The sequence below is a fragment of the Phyllopteryx taeniolatus genome, chromosome 6 (genome assembly GCF_024500385.1).
Source record: "Phyllopteryx taeniolatus isolate TA_2022b chromosome 6, UOR_Ptae_1.2, whole genome shotgun sequence".
Classification (NCBI taxonomy): domain Eukaryota; kingdom Metazoa; phylum Chordata; class Actinopteri; order Syngnathiformes; family Syngnathidae; genus Phyllopteryx; species Phyllopteryx taeniolatus.
Window position 1 is genome coordinate 7,333,283 of NC_084507.1, and position 21,256 is coordinate 7,354,538.

The 21,256-nt window shown below is 41.8% G+C and overlaps 1 long non-coding RNA gene across 1 annotated transcript in view; it reads right to left on the reverse strand.

The window, feature by feature from the left end:
* Positions 1-2,310: 2,310 nt before the first annotated feature.
* LOC133480221 (uncharacterized) overlaps positions 2,311-21,256 on the reverse strand; it is a 39,298-nt gene continuing 20,352 nt past the window's right edge. Inside the window, exons 2-3 of the long non-coding RNA XR_009789224.1 lie at positions 21,019-21,179; positions 2,311-3,174 (exon numbers count right to left, since the gene is read on the reverse strand). This is a non-coding gene — a long non-coding RNA (uncharacterized LOC133480221). The remainder of the gene's footprint in view (positions 3,175-21,018; positions 21,180-21,256) is intronic.

Genomic DNA, 21,256 nt, shown 5'->3' on the forward strand with positions numbered 1-21,256 from the left:
GTATTTAAAAATAAAACGAAGACCCTAAATATTGAAAGAAATATACTAAATAAATATTAAAGAAAGAAATTACAAAAAAAGGTTTTAGTGTGAACAGTTGAAGTTCCTATGTTGATAAATTACAGTTGCAAACATATTTAGGATTTGAACCATCTTAACTAATAGTATCACATAATCACCTTTAACACCCCTTTTCCTTGCTCTTCTCCTAAAGTACAACATTAACTGTTATTTTCTTTAGAACTTTATTCCTCTAGCTTCTGTCTCTGTCCTAATCGCATACCTGCCTTACGCACACCAACCTGATCCACTCGTGAATTTTACATATAAGTGAAATAGGTCTTATGGCGGCACGGTGGCCGACTGGTTAGAGCGTCAGCCTCACAGTTCTGAGGACCCGGGTTCAGTACCCGGCCCCGCCTGTGTGGAGTTTGCATGTTCTCCCCGTGCCTGCGTGGGTTTTCTCCGAGTACTCCGGTTTCCTCCCACATCCCAAAAACATGCATGAATTGGAGACTCTAAATTGCCCGTAGGCATGACTGTGAGTGCGAATAGTTGTTTGTTCCTATGTGCCCTGCGATTGGCTGGCAACCAGTTCAGGGTGTACCCTGCCTCCTGCCCGATGACAGCTGGGACAGGCTCCAGCACACCCGCGACCCTAGTGAGGAGAAGCGGCTCAGAAAATGTATGTATGTATGTATGAAATAGGTCTTATTTGTGTCTTCTCTTCAATACCGGTAAATTAACTGACTTGGATATGATTGAAGTTTAGACTTTCAGCTTTTTCACAAAATATTACCATTCAAGAGTTACACCTATTTTATGATTTTAATACTATTTTAATACTTGTATAAAATTCCTGCCTGAAGTATGGAGACCATTGGCATCACCAAACTAAGTTTCCAACATAGTGTTGCTTTGCCAGGCCATCACTGTAGCCACCTTCAGTTATTGGTTGGTTTTGGCATCACTTTTACCTTCAGTAAGTGAAAAGCATGCTCTTTGGCTTCAGAAAAGGCCATTGATTTGGCCATTGAAGAATATCGAATGTTTTTAGTGTGAAAAGGTATTGACTTGCTTTTCACAGTAACTCACATTAAGGCAACTAAGGTGGGTGACCGCAGAATACTTTCTTTGTTGAAGAAAAAAGGCAGATATAGCTAGAAAATATCTACAGTAAAAGTGAATCAGAAAGGAACAACTCATGATCCAAATATATATATATCCCTCCATCCATTTTCTGAGCCGCCTCTCCTCACTAGGGTCGCGGGCGTGCTGGAGCCTATCCCAGCTGTCATCGGGCAGGAGGCGGGGTACACCCTGAACTGGTTGCCAGCCAATCGCAGGGCACATACAAACAAACAACCATCCGCACATTGACACCTATGGGCAATTTAGAGTCTCCAATTAATGCATGTTTTTGGGATGTGGGAGGAAACCGGAGTGCCCGGAGAAAACCCACGCAGGCACGGGGAGAACATGCAAACGCCACACAGGCGGGGCCGGGGATTGAACCCGGGTCCTCAGAACTGTGAGGCTGACGCTCTAACCAGTGCCGCTATATATATATATATATATATATATATATATATATATATATATATATATATATATATATATATATATATAAAAATAAAAAAATAAAATAATAATTTTCATTGGTTCCATTCTTATTATACTGGATATTTTTCTTTCGATCTCAGTCTCATTACCACATTCAAATCTCCTCATTCCAGTAACAGACTCCATAGGTCATGTCAGTTCAATGCTACACAGCATGTAGTGAGCAGCAACAACAAGCTAAAGTACAGGGGACAAAGAGGAGGCATTCCTTCTCAGGGCAATAAGTCGCAGCTTCAAATTATTCTGGTTTAGAAAACCACTTGTAAAGGGTACCATTAGTTTGTCCCGGCAAGTTTCATTTGTTTCGTAATAATAATCCAAAATAATTTGGATAGACCACAATAAAGCCATACCTGCTTTTGATTAGTTGTGTTTTTTAGTATGTTTGTTTATTATTACCTTACTTGTTATAACAGGGACCATTGTGGGGTTTTCGTTCTTTGATTGAAGGGTACTGCCAATTTTGTCTGTTGTTTGTTTCTAACCTTGTCTGTTAGATTTGCTGTTTGTGCATTCGTTTTGGATTTAATAAATGTGTTCTGATTTTGTGCATTAAAAAAATGTTTTAACTTTTTGTCCACCATAGAAAAAAAACGATAACAACTTCTGCTTGACTTTAATAACAAACAGTTGGAAAAATCCGTTATTTGTTATAACAAATGCAGTACCATGAGTGGGTCAGTGGAACGTGCTGTCGTGTCTTCAACATGGGCGACATCATTAGCATTACTTGGCAGAGAGCGAACACGAGCGTGGGTGAAGCCTCCTTGACCCCAACACAGTGGGTGTGGAGGGCCGGGGGTGAGATTGGCCTTCGTGAGGCACTAAGTGCTCTGCTTGTCCAGTCCTGGCAGGTGAACTGGCAGGGGCTTCACCCCAAGGTTGGAGGGTTGAATTGTTGAACACTGGCACTGGAGAGGAGGTTCTGGGATAGATCTTGCACGAGCATGTGTGTATGTCATTTTGTAAGCATGTGTGTTTGTTGGGTTGTACAAGAACATATACACGAGACACATACTCACCTCTTGTGTGTATGTCTGCCTAGCTGTGTTTCGCCCCTAAATGATCACACCCTGGTAGTACCACGTGGCAGATGGGGACCCTTGGCCCTTTCTTATAGCAGAGGAACATGCAGACAATCACACTGCCTCATTCTAGGGGCCCTCTAACCTCTTTGTCATCTCTGAGGTGCCCTTCTAACCCACATGATTGGCCTCACCCAGTTGAAGGGGTGTACAGATCTTGCCCTTGCGACCCCATTCTCAACCTGGCATGCAAGTGACAAAGAGGACAGAGGGATTCAGTGTATGTAAGAAGAGCTTTCACGCCAGGCTACACCTCCTTGGATTCATCCAAAAGATGTTCTTGTGAGCAATTTGCCCCATAGGGTGACACAGTGCCAAGTTAAAGAAAGTGAGCCCTATTTTTGTGAACTGTGTAAATCCGGTATGGTGGGCGGTACAACTGTGCGCCAGAGGCAGGTTAGACAGGTGTTGGTAGTTTTGTAGACGATGGCAGCCCGGCGGAGTGAAGGTTGGGTGGGTTTCGTCACTGTGGGAGTGTTTACAGCCGACATCAGTCGCTGCCAATCAAAGCGGCTCCTCTCATTCGCTTTAAATGTGGCACAACTGACAGTCTCACATGGAGAGATCTACGTGCGGAAAAGGATGATGCGTAATCACAGCGTTCCGTGCGTGAGTGGAGTATTGTCACTGCTCTGGCTGATGTGGCAACAGACAATGTGAGTGGGTACCTTCAATAAATACAGAAAGAGCTGGTTATAACCGCAGGTGACTTGAATAAGTCCGTGGACCTCAGTATCTGTCTGCCTGTGCCCCGATTAAATTCACCAAAATCGTGTTAGAACAGCAGTCTGGTCTGCTAGACAAGGTCGTTGCAGTTAGACGTGGTCTAAGCTAGAGTAAGAAATTCTCACTTCACCAGGCACATGTCCAAGGACACTCCCTCTACTGTACCGGAATGCCCAGCTTGGCACAGACTGGTCTGCCAAATTGTCATACACATGAAATCAGCATTCACTGGCATTTGCCATACTCCCCCCCGCAGATGTGCTGTCTACAAAAGTAGAGCCCAATGTGTGTGATTTTCTTCCAGCTTTGAATTACTCATATATAAGTTTTGCACTTTCACCTCAACTTAAACACGTGTATGACGAGTTTGTAATTCATTATTGGCATTCCAACCTCTGTGTGGCAGCCGGCTCATTCTCGTCTCGTCAGTGTGAGAGTTGACAAAGAAAGCGCTGAGCGTTTCCAATCCTTCCCTTTTTTTTCATTGCAGCCTGTGACAAGACGAAGGCGAGATGTATGCGTGTGTGAGTGTTTTGGATTAGTGTCTTGCTGCACAATAAATCTTTGTTAAACAAATGCAAAGCAGATGGCACCGTGGTGTCTCCACCGCTAGGAGAGAAAGGAAGGAGAGAGAGGAAGGCGGGAGAAAGTGGGAGAAAAAAACGTTCTCTCCTTATTCGTATCCTCCCCAGACACACTGATCATGCACATTACACAGAGTGTGACTGCGATGAGCCACAAAACACTTTGATCCAAAAGTAGAAGCCAAAGGTGGTGTCTGGATGCTGATGGACACCCAAACACATTCTGTTCATGAGAGGGGGAACATTTTGTTTATCAAACAGAGGCTGTCAGTGTGCCTGCAGATATTAAAGATAGAGCTGACATTTCCTGGCCCAGTGCACATGAAAAAGACGTGACCAGGCCATGCGGCATATTAGAGCAAGGTAAGGGAAGGTAGAGGACGATGTTCTGTCTCTACCTTTTCATGTAGACGTGGCCTTTTCTACACGAGGCCAGGCACGCTTGGCCCCGGCTGTCGCTGATAGTTATAGATCCTTCTCAAAGGCCTTGCGTGTTCTGTGACACAAAAGAACAAGGGGGCCCCTGGGCAATATTGTGCACAGGAGCAACACTGCAAGACAGCCAGAGACAATCGCGTGGTGAGACTGATTTGCTCGTCAGGAGGAGACACGCATGGAATTCAGCAGCCGTTGTCCACATCTGACATGTCTCATGGACAGCGGGAGGGCTGCGATTGGATTCAGGGCAAATATAAAAATTCCTGTGTTTATACTTCTTGATGAGTTATTTATTTTTTGCTCATTATAATATTCAACCTGACATCATGTCCAGTCGGCCCTGTGTAACCCCTGTGAAATATCATGGAATACACGTTTAAAAATAAGAATATGAGAGAGCAGAGTCATAATTATGATGATAGGTGACAGTGCTTGTGAGCCGACATTATTATAAATGACAGTGGCCTGTGTTTGTATTTCTATGCAGCTGCAGAACACTGCACAGAGCAGAAATGTGCTTCCTTGAATTGCCATACAAATGGCCCACATATGAGACTTAGACTGATTTGAAGTCCTCTGCTTTTAACATCTACCATATTTTAAGTTCACTGACTGAGGACTGGTATTAATGAACCTATTATGCAGCATTCACTAGAGATTTGATTATTTACGTACAGTACAGTGTCAAGTGGAGGGAGCAACCATCCATGCAGATGATCTTAACATCAAGGTGTGAGCGACTCAAAAAAAAAAAAAAAAAAAAATCTCAAGGTCTAAATTGTGGCACATATTTTTAGAATCAAAGTCAGTCTGGGAGGCCGTATTGAATATTGTATTGCAGCACGGCAGTCTTTATTCCTTTCATCTCACTTGAAAATGGAGGGAAAGCAAAATTTAACACTGCAGCTAAGCACACAATTACCTGAGTACCTGTTCCTGCTGCAATTACAAGCCCAAGACAAATAATTAGTCTGACAAATGACTGCTGGGCACGTCGCCCTTGTTGTGGTTGAGTCGTCTAATTTGGAGCCTTGACTGAATGCTGGCACTGTGGCAGTAATTAGTGACAGAAATGAAACTTTACACCCTAACCCACTGTGGATGTGCATAAAAAACAGCGGTGATAGGCGGCTGTTTCGTCTTGGAAAGTGATCGGAGACGCTTTGAAATTCAACTGCAAAAACTGTACCATATTATTAAGGGTGAATGGGTATTGTTTTGATAGGCAAACTGTGTAACTATGGCACGGATGCTGAGGAACTACCTAACCTGCACAATTTTGGTGCATACAGCAGATGGATAAAAATGCAGATAGAGAAATGTGCTTTCTATTTTTGCTGTTTTCATCATGATGGAACCATCCTACAGCACAAATCCGGCAAGCCATGTTTTTTCCCCTTTTTTTTCACTTTTGTCAGAGGAGTTTATTTTTTCATTTTACCACCTAATTCACCACACAATCATTCCCCCCTGCCTACAAATAATAAATGGTACAGTTCCATTGTTTTCCTCCATGAATCAGAAAGTGGCCAACTAACATTCAGACAGGTAAAAGACTGCAAATTACTTTTGTTAAAGAGAACAAACTGTCAGAGGTGGGTAGGAAGGGGCTACATTTACTCCATTACATTTACTCAATTAACATTTTAGACAAATTTTATTTGTCAGATTAGTTTTAATGAAGCATGCTTTTAACGTTTGCTCAAGTATTTATGTGAAGAAGAAACGGTACTTTTACTCCTTTACAATAATATACATGCTCTACTTTCATTTATCAATAATTGTGTGCGCGATCTATTTTTAGACTTTTGTTGTGCCGTGGACCCAATCCACAACAGTGATGTTTGACTCAAGTTCACCAATCAAATGACACAAGAAAGTCACAAAGACCTCTGTTGAGCTTTGAAGGCCAATCTAAGGGGATTGTGACAGCCGCGCACGACTGGTGTTTACATTACAGACAATGAAAAACAACAGCTTTCAAATGCAGCGTAGTTTTGTCACTGCCCAAACTTGGACATTTCAGCCCACTTCTAACTTGAGAAACACCTTGCGATAAGTTGCAGATGATTTTGCTGTTGTTTTGGCTGTTTTGGCAACATTAGCACTATTTTATGGTCACAAGTAAACATGCATCTTCTGGGGTATGTTCTGTTCTCTCTCTCTCTCTCTCTCGCTCTCTGTCAAACACACACACACACACACACACACTAGTTACTCACTTGTTACTCAGTACTTTTGTAGTTTGTACTTTCTAGTATTAATGTTTGTGCTGTTGAATAAGTAGAAACAATATAGTCTAGGACCATTTCTTGGAGCTGAATTTGCCTTAATTTGTTATTTTACAAAGTGTTTATTGTAAGAAGATTTTATTTATTATGTTTTAGATTAAGTGATATTGTTCAGCAATATCTGAATTTGCACATTCATATTCTATATAGTTCTTTTTATTTTGTTTGATGTTCATGGTCTGATTTAAAAAAGACACACACACACACACACACACTAGTTACTCACTACTTGTGCAGTTTGTTCTTTCTTACGCTTACTCAAGTAATTATTTGGAGGACTACTTTTTACTTTATCTTGAGCCATATTATTCTAAAGTTACAGTACTCTTACTTGAGTACAATATTTGTCTACTCTACCAACCTCTGCATACTGTATTAAAGAAAATTTTCATGTTTGTTTAGCGATAGTTGGGTTTTTGGGGTGCCTATCATCCCATCAAGTGTGAAAATAAACAACCAAGTTATCTGTCCATTTCTGAAAATGTATCTTTTTACATTTCCAACCCACTGTTAAACAACAGCGGGGGCAAATTAAAATAATGAATACCCACCACCAAGTTTTTCAGATAATGGCAGCTGGGCAGCTCAGCTGGCTGAAGTTCCAGAGCGAAAGAACAAATTTGACGCGGCAGCCAAAGCACTATCGTGTCAAGTTAATACTTGGTGACGTGTACATGCGCCACAAAAATGGTCTCATTGTCTTGGGCGTTCGCTTGGTCTCCACACTATGGGCTCTGCTTCGACAAGTAGAAACCAACAGCCGGCCTGCGAGCCGGCCAGATCCAGCCCACTGGCGCTCAATCTAACCAAAACCGGGCTTGCCATTGGCTGCGCAGTATGTGGGGTGGATGAGGGATGCCTCACTGCATGAGACAGACCCACCCCTAAACAAGCCAATTTCGCTGTAATGTGTTAAAAAAATAATTCTTAATCTTTTGGGTATTTTGGCAAAAGCATTCCACAGACATGTAAAAAAATAAAAATATAAAAATAAAAATAATAATAATTTACATGCGTACAGTATGTGCCTGTCTGAGTTCATGTGTCACCGTGGCCTCAGCTTCAATATGAAACTACAGAAGTCTGGCTTGTGAGAGTCTCTGCATGTCAGGCCTGATCTCCCAGACAGCAGCAGCCCACCTGCCAGCCTGCCATGTCTCCCCAGCGAGAGGCTGAAACCATATTGTCAATGCCACAGATTGAACGGTGATCTTTTTTACAATCCCCCCTTACCCCTCCCTCCATGTCACTTCAGCTGCCATCATCTTTATACTGTCTGCAGATCCACCTGTGTGTTTTTTCCGCCTCTTTCCTGCCTGCCTGCCTTCATTCACTCAGTCTCGCCTGTCACATCTGACAGCAGCTTGTCAAATGTTCTTGGAGCTGTGGGTTCATCCGTCATTAAATGGCAATGGAGGATTGCAATCATCTCTATCAGCGCCTTCAGGTAGTGTTGGTGCCTTCTCAGACACGGGCACGTCGACTAGGAGGTTTCGCATGTGGGAGGCATCATTACTTGCGCATCTGTCAGATTTGAGTAAAATGTTGCACAGTGGGAGGACGGTGGGGGGAATAAGGCTGGCAGGGGCAAATTCAGGACGATAGAGTAAAGTCACAGAATTAATTTGATCTGTCGCCTACAACACATCAAGCGTTTCCTGCTGAAATGAACATTTCTGTCTTTAAACAGAGTGCATGCATTTAAATGCTCTTTGCGCACTGTGCATCGTCAAAAGCCTCTGAGGTCATGCAATTTGTACTCCTACCAAAATTGTCAAGAAAAGTAAGCCTCTAAACAATGATGAACTTAGTTTATTCATTTATACTTTATTTAAATCTCAAGAAACATTAAAAGAATGGCCTGCCATTATTTTCTATGATGTATCCAAAGCAACAAAAGCAGAGGAGAAAATAATTTAAAGTTAACAACATAAAAAAAACATAATTTCCATGTGCCTGAGAATTTAGCAAATCTCACAAAGTGAGCATCGAGGATTAACTTGTATTTTTCATTTTCTTTGGTGTTTTTGTGTGTGTGATGTCACAAAAAGCGTGATGACAATGAGGAAATGTGACAAAGACCAGAAAACATAATGAAATAAATGAATAAATAACTTTTCCAAAGGCATACTCTGTCCTGACTGTTGAGTATCAAAATGGCTAAAGCCACAAAAAGGCTAAAATTGATGAGATTTTCTTGATTTCCTATGAGAAAAATTGGTTCGAAAGCCGATCATCAATGAAACATAATTCAAACTACACGCAGACCTCTCCATGCTGATTAAGTGTAGGTAAAGCTTTCATGTGTCGCCTGCACGGTCCCGACAGCTTTTGGAGGCCACGTCCGACTCCTTCTAGTGAGTCACAAGGGCCTCGGGGCGAGAGCTCCAACCAGGCAGGTGGACCAGCACAAGCACACACACACACACAAACACACACACGCATGTAGACATACACAAATTGCAACAAAAGCGTGGAAGCAAAACAAAGGCAGTCATATTTACAGTAGCTGTTTTTTTTTTTTTTTTTTATTTATGGAGGCAAAGAGCCTAGAAATGTTAAACAGAACCTGGGAAAAAAAACAATAACACATATTAAACAAAGATCTCTGTTCTTCTCATTGTGCTATCTGATCAATTTATTTCTGTTCCTCAACAGCTCTAATCTTACTCCCACTCCCTCCTGTGTAGTGGCAAGAAACATTTTTGCACTTCAGAGATCAAAATCACAGTCTCCTCATCCACTCGTCTTCTTTTGTCTCCGTTTCACACAACATGCAGATAACACACCCACGTGTGACAAGTCCACCCACATTCATCAAACTTCACTCCGCGAGCCATAGAAAACAAAGGGATGACGCTTTCATCGGAGAGTGGGCCAGAGAGCAGTTATTACTCTCCACGAGGCTAAAGTACTTGAGACTGAGTGCACATGATTTGGGATAGAAATGTACAAATATTCTCTTAACCACTTGTGACACGTACCTCAACACAACTGTTACATTAGAAAAATACAGTTTGGCTTCATGTTTAAAAAAATAATTAATTAAAATAACAAATGCTGGTCATGATTATTATTATTCATTTTCCTTGTTAGTATAGTTACCTTTGCAAAATCCAGTCCTATCCAAGAGCCGCATAAATATTTTTTCCTATTTTTATTTTTTTAGTTTAGAATTGAAAAATAAAAACACACTTGCACGATTGTTACTTTTTTTTTTTTTTTTAATGATCAGCTGCTCCTTTAATATTGGATGACATTATGCAGGTGTACCTAATCTTGTAGCCAGTGGAATCTACATTGGGTATTGTTCTTGTGCCGCATGGCGTCATGTCTTCTCTCCAGCATTTCTAGTGCTTTCCTCATAATATGATCAGCGACAGCTATGCTTCTGTTGTTGTTCCATAGTTTAGTGAGTTGGGAAAAAACATGCAAACTATTAAGTGGAGCGAATTCTTAAGACACATTTCTGAGGGGAAAGATAATGTAAAAGCATTTATGTGTTAGACTGCTGATGAGTAACTAATGGATTGATTCATTGATGATTCTGATTAAATTAAAATTCAATGTTAGTAATGTGCACTAAATTGCATTGTAAGGGCTTGCTTATCTAATCCAAAAAATTATCGCTTAAACAAAAAGTTATTGCGAACACAACAGCGTGGACGAGACTGGCGAGACACAACAAGGGAAGATGCTGGGTGAGGCTGCGATGATGCGATACCGATCAGCTCACGGGATAAATCCACTCGTGCTCTCATTGGTCAATGTCGCGCCAGGAACCAATCACGCGCCTTGTATGAGTGCCTGAACAGTACAGGCATGTATAGGCATGTACAAAGCCTCTGAGTCAACTCATCTCTTTGTTTGGCATGCAGGGAAACCTTCTCTCGCGCGCATCAACATGAAACAACGCGTCTTTCTGCAATATGGCTGCCAATATGGCTGTATTTATTTATTTTTTTTAATGAATATTTTGGAAAAACCCGCAAAGCACTGAAGCCGCAAAACGTGAAGCACGAAGCGGTGAGGGGACACTGTATATCAGATTAAGAGACGCTTTAGATATTTTCTATCCATCCATCCATCCATCCATTTTCTGAGCCGCTTCTCCTCACTAGGGTCGCGGGCGTGCTGGAGCCTATCCCAGCTGTCATCGGGCAGGAGGTTGCCAGCCAATCGCAGAGCACATACAAACAAACAACCATTCGACACTCACAGTCACACCTACGGGCAATTTAGAGTCAGATATTTTCTATTCTTTAGCTATTATTCGATGGAGAGCTGACTTTATTCAGTTTCCAGTGACTGCCTACAATATTCTATTTGTGTTTATTTGCCATTCAATAAACTTCTGAAATAAATATAGTGCATGAGTTATTTTTTTTTTTTTTATCAATTCATTTGATAAACTGAGTTTCATCTTTTGCTAAGTGGTTTAGTCTCTCTTTTTTTCCTCCCCAAACTTGGAAATTAACCTTTGTCCCACATATTGTATCCATTCATGACAAACCTGTATCCCAATAGTGACAGCATGATTAGGGGCTAATATAGCTCTGCGGAGCTAGTCTCATCATAAATTGGACAGTGATGGGTAAAATCAGTACACTTTCTCCTGGATACTGATAGAAATGTTTCTAGTAGACCTTCTGTAAGAATTCTTGGATGTCCTCACTTGAGTAAAAATAGTCCCAGTTTTGAGTAAATCTCAGGGTAAAGATTCAAAAGTTACATACAGAGTGAAACAAAGGCTCAAAATGACCCCCTCCAGATGAGGTACATGCAACCTGGCAATAGAGAAGAGAGGAAGGAAAAAGGTCAAGGTAAAAGTGGACCAGAGATTTAAAATGTTCATCACAATCACAGCTTGCCATCAGCTATTAAGCGTCCGGCAGCAGACAGCCACACAAATCCTGCTCTGACTGCCTCTCACAAAACCTCCTTATCTCACCTGTCCACCTGTCCCGCTCACTCGTCCATCTTCTCCACCAGCAACTATGATTGCATCTTTAGTGTTACTACCCAAGTGACAGGTCTGCTGCAAAAGCAACATAAAGCCAGCCATTAAAAAAGTGTATTTATTATTTCTGAGACAGAAGAAGACAGCAAAGAGGATTGCCTCTTGCTTTGGCCACGCAAGGATACAATGATGGAGATGATGGTGAAATCAGCAGTTCTGGGAAGAAATATTGGAGGAGAGAAGGCCAATGGAATGTGAGTTTCTTCAAATTTTTTTCAGGTTACCATACGGACTTCATGTTATGCTTTATATAGGAATTCAGCTGATCAAAGTTAGGGAGGAAAAAAGGGGAAAAAAGTTAGGAAAGTCAGTACAAAAATTTTTTTTTACTTTTCTTTTCCTTTTTACTGCAGTAGCATTTCCATCAGTTTTCTATATCAGGAGGTTTACAATAATTGCAGGCCACTATTTTGTACGTATAATTGTCTTGCATTTAATTACAACTTTTTCATTATCATCATTAACTTTGTGATGACTACTGGAGGAAATTGCTGTTCCGTTGGGTTGTAATGAGGCATGTGGCACCCATTTCAACCATTAAGTTAAAATGACCAAATGTGTTCGCTTCCCCTATAGGCTGCATGGATAATAATTATATTCAAAAACATGACATTTTGAAGAAATAGAAATTCATACGCTTGCAATTACATTTTCATGTTTTAGAGCCTCAAACATTTATGTATTGTGAATGCAAAGACTTTTAGTCCGGTCAACACTAATTATCCATACAACCTCATTATGATGGTCATATTTAACTTTGCATGTGTAAAAACCCGATTTGGAGAGTTTTCGTTTGGAAATCTAGTGACGATGAAAGATGAAATAAATGAATGATAAAATTACAACAAAAATAATGCTTTGATCTCCCGAAAGCAGAATGCGGGTGGACATGAGTGCAGATCATTTTGAAGAATTAAAATAAATCTCTTATGTTAATGTCTGTTGTTATCTATAATTGGTCATCACATGATTTTCTGTGAAAAGGCTGCCTCTTCCTCAGAACAATAGTTCACTGTTGCTCTAAAGCCCTAAAGCATGTTTCTCCTCTGCTACTACTGATGCTATTTGTGTTGTCTTGTTTGGTGCCAGCGGCGTAAAGGACTCTCAAGTCAACGGGTGTCGCGTTATTTCCACCAGGCAGCCACCCGTTTCGGAGGCCAACATGCGTCACGCTTATTGACGGACGAAGTTTCACGTGTTTCTGCCGACAACCCTGTCCACTCGCACCTCCCCTTTGCCGTGCTAAGATGCATCCCTACAGAATGAGGTCAAGCCTGCATAATGACCCAAACGAGTCAAGATTCTCTGGATTAGATTATTTCAAACGGTTTTCAGTGCTACCATTTTGACAACAAATATCCCCGAGCCAGGCAGTGATGGTCATTCCCTGGCTGCTTCTGACACTGTAAAAACAATGTGTTGATTTGGATTTCACGTTAAACTGCTCGTCGCGTCCACACGGTTTACGCAGAAAGAGATGTCATTCCGGGGGTTAGGCTAATTTCAGCCAGGCCATTTTAGTTGATGTCAGCGGGCGCAGGAGAAAACGGAGCTGACCTCTGATGTCCCGTGCTGCTCGGCCGCGTTAGAGTTGAATGCTCACCACATTTGGTAAATCTGACTTTTTATTTCCTCCAACGTCTACTTCCTTGTAGCGTGTCTCGGAGACGGGGTGCACCGTCCCATGACAGATGAGCCGGCCTCCTTTCCTCCCTCACTAGCGAAGCAGTGCTTTAGTGCTCTTTTGATGCAAAACGATGGGAGGCAATGTGAGCGTTTGGCTCAACAATAAACCACATTGCCTCCTCTGTCAGTCTCCTCTTCAGGAAGCATTTGGTGTAAATGTTGTCCTAATCTGCCTTGTCTGTGGCCGCAATTATCAACCCCACACTATAGCCAGGCCTCTGCTTCTCTCCTCTTACATTGTCTCTTCTTTGTCTTCTGTCTTTTTGTTCTCCTTTCTGTCTTTTGATTCTAGCGGATTGAAGAAGAACAGGCCCGATTGTCTCGCCCGAGGTGAGATTTCATAGGTTTACGTATCAAAGTCTATAAATAGATAAGAGCTTTTGAAAGAGAAAGTGGAAGTGTTTGTGTTTGTATGTGCACGCGTGTTGATTTGTGCCTGCGAGTTTATTCGCACGGGCCGATGTGAATGGACGTGCACGCGCGTGTGTGCTAAGAGAGAGCGGCTTCCCCTACTTGCATACACAGCGAAAAGAACCTCCACCAAAACAAAAGGGATTATGGCATTTCAAGGGTGTTGTGTTTGCTATGTTTATTCACATAGCTCATGGGGCTGTGCAGGGCCTGCAATGAATGTCAATGTCAGGGAGTGAAAAGGCTGCAACACAAGATAAATATGATGAACAATAAACACAGATTAAGGCTGAATATGTCACGCTACATCATGGGCACATTCTCATGAGTCTCATGACATTAAGTAACCCTCTGAAGTGTTGACATGATCACGTTAAAAAACGATGATGGTTGTTTGCCTGCAGTGCACTGCAGGAGACGAGACATTATTTATATGGATAGTTTGGCCAATTCCAGTGTCACACCTGTTTAATCCAGCCCAGGAAGTAGCAGTGGTAGTATGACCACATGAGGCAGAGGAGGAGAGCAGAGATGAATGTCTGATGTTGTTGAATAAACTAATTAGTATTCCTTAGCAGGTGCAGCCTCAATTGCAGGTGCAGCATTACTGGCTATTTATGTGTGGAAAGTACAATAACTACGTAATGATGGCTCAGCAAACTTCCCTTCTCTGCATTTTGCCATGAAAGATGAAAAAATAAATAAAAGCCTAACGTGCACCAATGTTGCAATGTTAGTTAACAATTGTAGCCTTAACTTTAAGTTAACCGATTGCTTTTGCTTCCCCCCTTCTTTTGTATTTCCACATCTAATTACACTTTCATTCATCAATGTTGATTAATAGGTCCTGTGGCATGCCTGCCTCATTTTACTCTCAATTAAGCTGGTTGATGCATGTTCTCATCAAGCAAGATGCATTGGCCTGGTTTACTTGAGGCGCTATTAGTGGACACTGTAATTAGTATCCCAGCACATAGAACTTCCCCCACCTCCTGAGCCCCTCTCCCAAAGCTGCCATCCTTGGCCTCTTTTAATGCCTTCCAAATAATGAAGATAACAGAATAGATGAGGGACGAGCAGTCCGGCCCACATTAAGCATCTTCTTCTTCTTCTACTATTTTTTCCCCTTCTCCCCTTATTTTTCACTTTTAGCTGTAGTCTTGTAGAATCACCAAACTCCCAATGTCTCGGCAGACTTCTTTTGTGCGCCAACCACTTCAACTCCTCCCCCTTGCATATCCCTTATCAGTGGGGAGCTATATGTCTTTATCACATTTCACACTCAAAGGGGAACAGGCAGCCAGATATATTTTCCAGTTACTAAATGCGGGGCTTTATCAAAAATATCCGTCTAAATTGTGCACATTAGCTCTCACGCTCCTTGAGAAGCCACTAGAAAAGACGACTGATTACACGCTTGTTGCTGTTGTAATACTGTTTTCAGCCCTCCTTTTTTCTCCCTCAGCCAGCTTTCCCAGAGCGCTCTTCTGCCTCTGATTCCCCACACTTCAAGAGATCTCTTTGAGGAGGGCTCTGGGGACGTCAGTAAAGAGCCCAACTGGGCAGACGGACATTAAAAGATATGTACAAGAAGGAAGGAGATGGAGGGATAGGCAACAGGGGTAATAAAGCCAAAAAGGGCAACACAGCTGTGCGTTGCTGTTGCCGCGTGGCTGCTTTGTGCTTCAGACGCTGCAGCTGTGGCCGTGACTCGTCCCCACATCTGCGCAGACAGCTCCCATGGGCCCCTGCGCCGAGCTTGTAAGTGCTAATTGGGACTGTTAGGGTCAGCAATTAGCCGGCTGCTATTGAAGGCTCGTGACAGGCCAGCTTTCACAAGACCGTCATTGTTTTAAGACAGAAAGGGAAGGCGCAGAACATACCATGGACAAGTCGGACGCTCAGACAAGTGGCAGACAAGCAGCAGGGGGAGGCACACCAACACATCACACAACGCATTGCTCTGGGGATAAGGGTCCATTCCGTGTGTGTATGAGGCAACACAGCTCTTGGGTCAGAACTAAATTGACTGATGCAACACTGTCCTAAAATAAATAACACTTTTGTTTTCCTTTGCAAAATAAAGTTTAGAACTGAAAATCGCTTGGTGCGGGATAAACGTGCTGCTTCACTGTTTGCTTTATGCGTGTCCGACTGGTGTCACAGCAGCTCACTACAATAAATTGTGTGCTTATTTCCCAAACAATGCAAGTCCTTTGAGGACAAGGATGTTTTGTAACTTATACACTACAGTGGACACTCTGAAGAGGAACACAAGTATGTTGTTCAATCTTTGGGAGAATTCTATACTGCACTTTTAACTTTGTGGGAACAGTCTAAAGAAGGCTTTTGCTGGTCAAGGCTCTGTCCTAGTGCACAAACGAAGGGTCATATTGGCTGCATGAGTTTGGTTTGGAAGAATTTGAGAGGTCTGGCCTCAACCCAAGCAAACATCTTTGGCATCAACTGGAACAGAGATTGTGAGCCAGATCCTCTCTTCCAACATAAGTGACCAGTGACCCCCTTGACCTCTCAAATGCTCATTTGGGAGAATGGAAATATTCTGAACAGAGTGTAAGCAGTTATAGCTGCAAAGCAGGCGACTAACTAATTTACCCAGCAAATTAATTTATAAATATATTATTATTAACCATCCATCCATTTTCTGTACCGCTTATCCTCACTAGGGTCGCAGGCGTGCTGGAGCCTATCCCAGCTATCTTCGGGCGAGAGGCGGGGCACACCCGAAACCGCCATCCAATCGCAGGGCACACACAAACAAACAACCACTCGCACTCACATTCACACCGATGGGCAAAGTACGGTCTTCAATTAACCTACCTTGCATGTTTTTAGGACGTGGGAGGAAACCGGAGTATCCGGAGAAAACCTGCGCATGCACGGGGAGAACTCCACACAGGCGAGGCCGGATTTTAACCCTGGTCCTCAGAACTGTGAGGCAGACATGTCGTCCACCGTTCCACCTATTATTATTATTATTAATCCATTATTATATGATAAACAGGAGGTAAGGGAAGAGGGTGACATGAGATGTTGGGGTTACAGGAGAGGTAGAGCTGGGTGTCACCCATGATGCAATGAAAGAGAATATTACATTTAGGCAAAATGACGCAGCAGGGGAGGACGTAGATAATTATGAGTAGCGACACATCTGTAGTGGGGACTAATGAAAATGATTTTCGCTGAATAAACTGAGTGCTGTCTTCGAAGCATGAGTCGAACGAGTCTCGAGTGGTGTGCCCAATGCCAAAGAAGGAGAGTCTATTGAAGACAATGGGGTGTAAGATTGTGTCAAAGGCCACGCTGAGGTCCTGTATTTCCATGTCCATGGGATTGTTCAGGGGCTTTTAAGCATTGTTTGTATTTGTTTGGATAAATGTTTGGCCCAGTGCAACGAGAGGCTGTCCAATCTCCCAGAACCACAATTTAAAGATAAGGTTGTGTTGCTCGGTTGCAGCCTCAGTGGTGTCATCTCTTGACACCAGCAGCTTTTAATTGTCAAACATCCTCAATATTTAAGTTCCTTTGTCAATTTTCACCAGAGGTTATTGACACTGTAATATTATCATTATTAACCATCATCTAAGTGACTGTACCACTGAAGAAGTGGATAAAATGACAGTATTTAGTTAAAGCTTTAAGCCAACTCAGTGCAGTGATTTGCTGTGATTTTCAGCTTGAATGGTTTAATTCTGCTTGCCATCATGTCTTAAGAGTGTATCACTGCTGTTCTAAAGCACTTATAGCTCACATCACTCATAGCTAACATCAGCGTGAACCTTTTTAATTCACTCATTGAGTCAAATGAGAAGCAATATGGAGTGCTCGATGCATAAAAGGTAGTAAAGCTATCATATATCCCTCAAGAGGCTCTTAACTTGTGTCTGCTGCATGTGTTTTATGTTATACTGTATTACACATTTGTGTTAAAGAGCAGAGGGAGATTATGAAGGTTCGCTGAAAATTGTCACAGCTACTACCGTTTTCCTCATGCTTTTTTCGTTTAGTTTTACCAAGGCGTGTGTGTGCACGTGAATGTGTGTGTGCATGCATGCGTGTTCACGCACGCGTGCGTGCATGTTTGTGTGTGTGTGTGTGTGCCATGAAAGAGTGAGGGCAGGATGACAGACTGGCACAAGGGGCAAGCAGTAAAGCGACTGAACATGTTTGGATGTGGGGAGCGGTGTCAGTCCTGCAGCCAGTCAAGCAGAAACACACAGGAACATTTCGGAACGGATGGTACAGAGAGAAGGATACTAGAAAATTTCAGTTGTTTCTCATATTTAAGTGATGTGATTAAAACAAGGGTGGCAATCTTTGGATCCTGCCAAGTAATACATAAATTACACTATATACACTGTTATTTTCAGCTACTGTTTGGTTGTTGATCAGGAGGATTTTGCTAAATAAATAAATCTGGCCCAATTGAGGATTGCCTTGGTGCAAATCTTGGCAGTCACCTGAGATCAAGAGTGACTTTCTTTTCACCATTTTTCCATTATTTTTTTTTACTATTATTATTATTATTATTATTATTATTATTTTCAATTCCACTAAACTTTGTGGAGAGGTGGGACAAAAAGATCTAGGTATGTTTCTTTATTTTAGTTTTGAATTCAAGAAGACATATTCAATACGCCTTTATTTCTTAATGAATAATGCATGCACAGGTATTTTTATGATAACATAGCATATGCAGGAGGTAGGTATTAATGAAGATGTGCACTTTGGTGCTCATCAAATCGGCCTTGAAAGCTGTAGTCGCCCAAGATTCATTATGGTTATTTATGTAATTACAGTTATTATGTTTTGTATAAAATATGTGGTGTGCTTGGGCTGATGTGGCGATCCTGTTTTTATCCTCAAAGAGTAAAAACAGACAAGACTTTCACAGGTTATGAATGGCGCTCATGAGCGCCTGACATAATTTTTACAAAAGTCTTTTTTGTGTGTATACAGAAAACAGCATGAGGTTTTAAAGAGAGACGCTCCAATTGTAGTCTCCCTCAGTCATAGCTAACGAGCAATTTCGCTTCGGCTTCATCGTTTACGTAGAGCATGGGAGGAAATTAATCAAAGCCGAGGGTGTTTTTTTTTTTTTTTTTACACACAGCTCCCTCTGAGAATAAGCATCAATAAGCATTACTTAATACTCTACAACACAACCCCACAGGGTCCCATTTAATTTGCCTGGTAGAGAATGCCTAAAGTGCGACTGTTTTACAAAAAATTACATACTCTGAAAGTTTGAAGGGGCAGGGAATTTTCAGACGCTTGAGAATGACATTTAATTAGCTCAAATAAAATGGTAACGGAAAAAATGGCTTGCAGTAAATGCAGCTATTTGTCCTTAAAAGTTCAGTTTGACACCCCGAGTTGGTTTGGTTGTGCCATTGTGTTTCGGAAAAGTTAGCATAAATAAGTCCCGCTTCTGGATTACACACTTAGCTATCAAGATTTGACATGTACACTTTTGTCTTGAGTTTGAAGCAGCTGGTCTATGTTCACATCACTCAGGACTGGCGTGCACACGAGCTGGGCAGTGACAATCATCATAAGACTCACACACACTCACAAGAAATCCCCATCACTATATAATAATTACAGTGTAATTATCTGGTTCCTGCTGTGTGAAGCGCTCTTCAATCTGGTAGCATCCAACAGTTTACTTTAAAGCCTATTAAACTTAATTGTCATCTCGTCGGTATGCCATACAGTGTTTCAATTTGGGAATGCATATTCCCTTGTGATGTTGCTCTCATGTGTAAAACAGTTTAACTTCATGTCAACCGTCATCATATTTCATTGAAGACAAGACATTTGCAGACAATTTGGCATTTTGACTTATCAAATGCGATCATCAAATATTTTTTTTCCACATGCTAGCACATTCTGGTGGAAAACTGTCAATCACAGCTGTCACAATCTATTGCGTAAGCTCTTCTGAATAGTTTTATTGTGAGGGGTTCATTTCTGAAACCACAGAAACCACAGTTTACTCATTTAATTAACAATAGTGAAACAAAACAGGCAATGTCTAGAGGGAGCCTCTTCTCATCCTTGGATGAGTATCTGAAGAAAAAAGTAAAAGCAGAACAATTCATAGAAATATTATTATTTATTTTGACCTTTTCATCCTTTAAGATTACTTAAACGTCTTTGAATTCATGGGAACAATTTTTGTAAGTTTATTTTATTTATTCATTTGTAATCCATGTGAACCACACATATTCTCAACAGACTATAAAATAATGCAATAATGGTCTACACTTTGGATTTTGGTTTACTCTAGTTTTTCATTCTAGGCTTGTCAATATGCAATGCATGCCTCTAATGTCACATTGAATTGTCAGGTCCCAAAGTTTATACTGGAAAAAAACAAACACATGAACATTGAGACTCTGGGTGTTTCCCTGGGGTTTGAGTCGTGTTCTCAGAAAGGTCCAATAGAACAGAAGACAAGGTTGAATTGGTGTAATGAGTAGCATTTCCTAACACAGTGAACATGAACAATTGAGTAATGCAGGAGCCTGTCCCTGCTGTGGGAATGCCTTTTCCCAGCATGATAACAGAGGGGAGGATAGCATAGAATTGAGATCCAAATTTGCTAGACAACTGCAGGAATTCTGTTCTAACAGAAAATAACAAGGCGAACAAAGAGATTACGGGATGTATTTTCGTAGACGGTGGATCTGCGGTGAATCATAAAAACGGGCGTATCTTGATTTCCATGCAAGCGCAAGGCTTGTTCCGCATATTTGCCAATTTGGCATACCGGTCTGCGACAAGCTGGGCATAACGGTGTAGCGGCGCATGTGTCGGCGCATGTGACGATTTCGTGGCAGAATATCAGTATAAAACTCATACCTGCTGGGACCACATCTAAGTCCGGCACAGTAGATAAACCGCTGGTCTACAGTAAAGCGATTTTGGTTAATTTGACTGGGGGACACGCAGACAGGTTCTGAGCTCCGTGGACATGTATGGTGGATGTCAGATGTATTCCATTCATAAATACGGACTTGAGCAAATCAGTTTCTTCTTCCGCCATGTCAAAGACTCAGTGAGCTTCTAGGGCATCGCATTTAAAGGGAATGAGAGGAGCCACTTTAATTGGACAGAATTGAACTCACCTGTGATCCGCAACAGCACAGACTTCCCTCTTTTAGATGTGTTGGGGTGCGCTGGTCCAAGAAATGATCAACACCAAGTCTCAGCCGCCTCCGCGCAGAGTTACGCCACGTGTCGCGCCAGATGTACGCCAGTCATGAGTCCTAAGTCTTTGGCCTCATGGCTGAAATTGACACATTAGTACATCGACTATTTGTACCTAAACCAAATTAAAAAAGCAACTCAGGTAAAATATGGCAT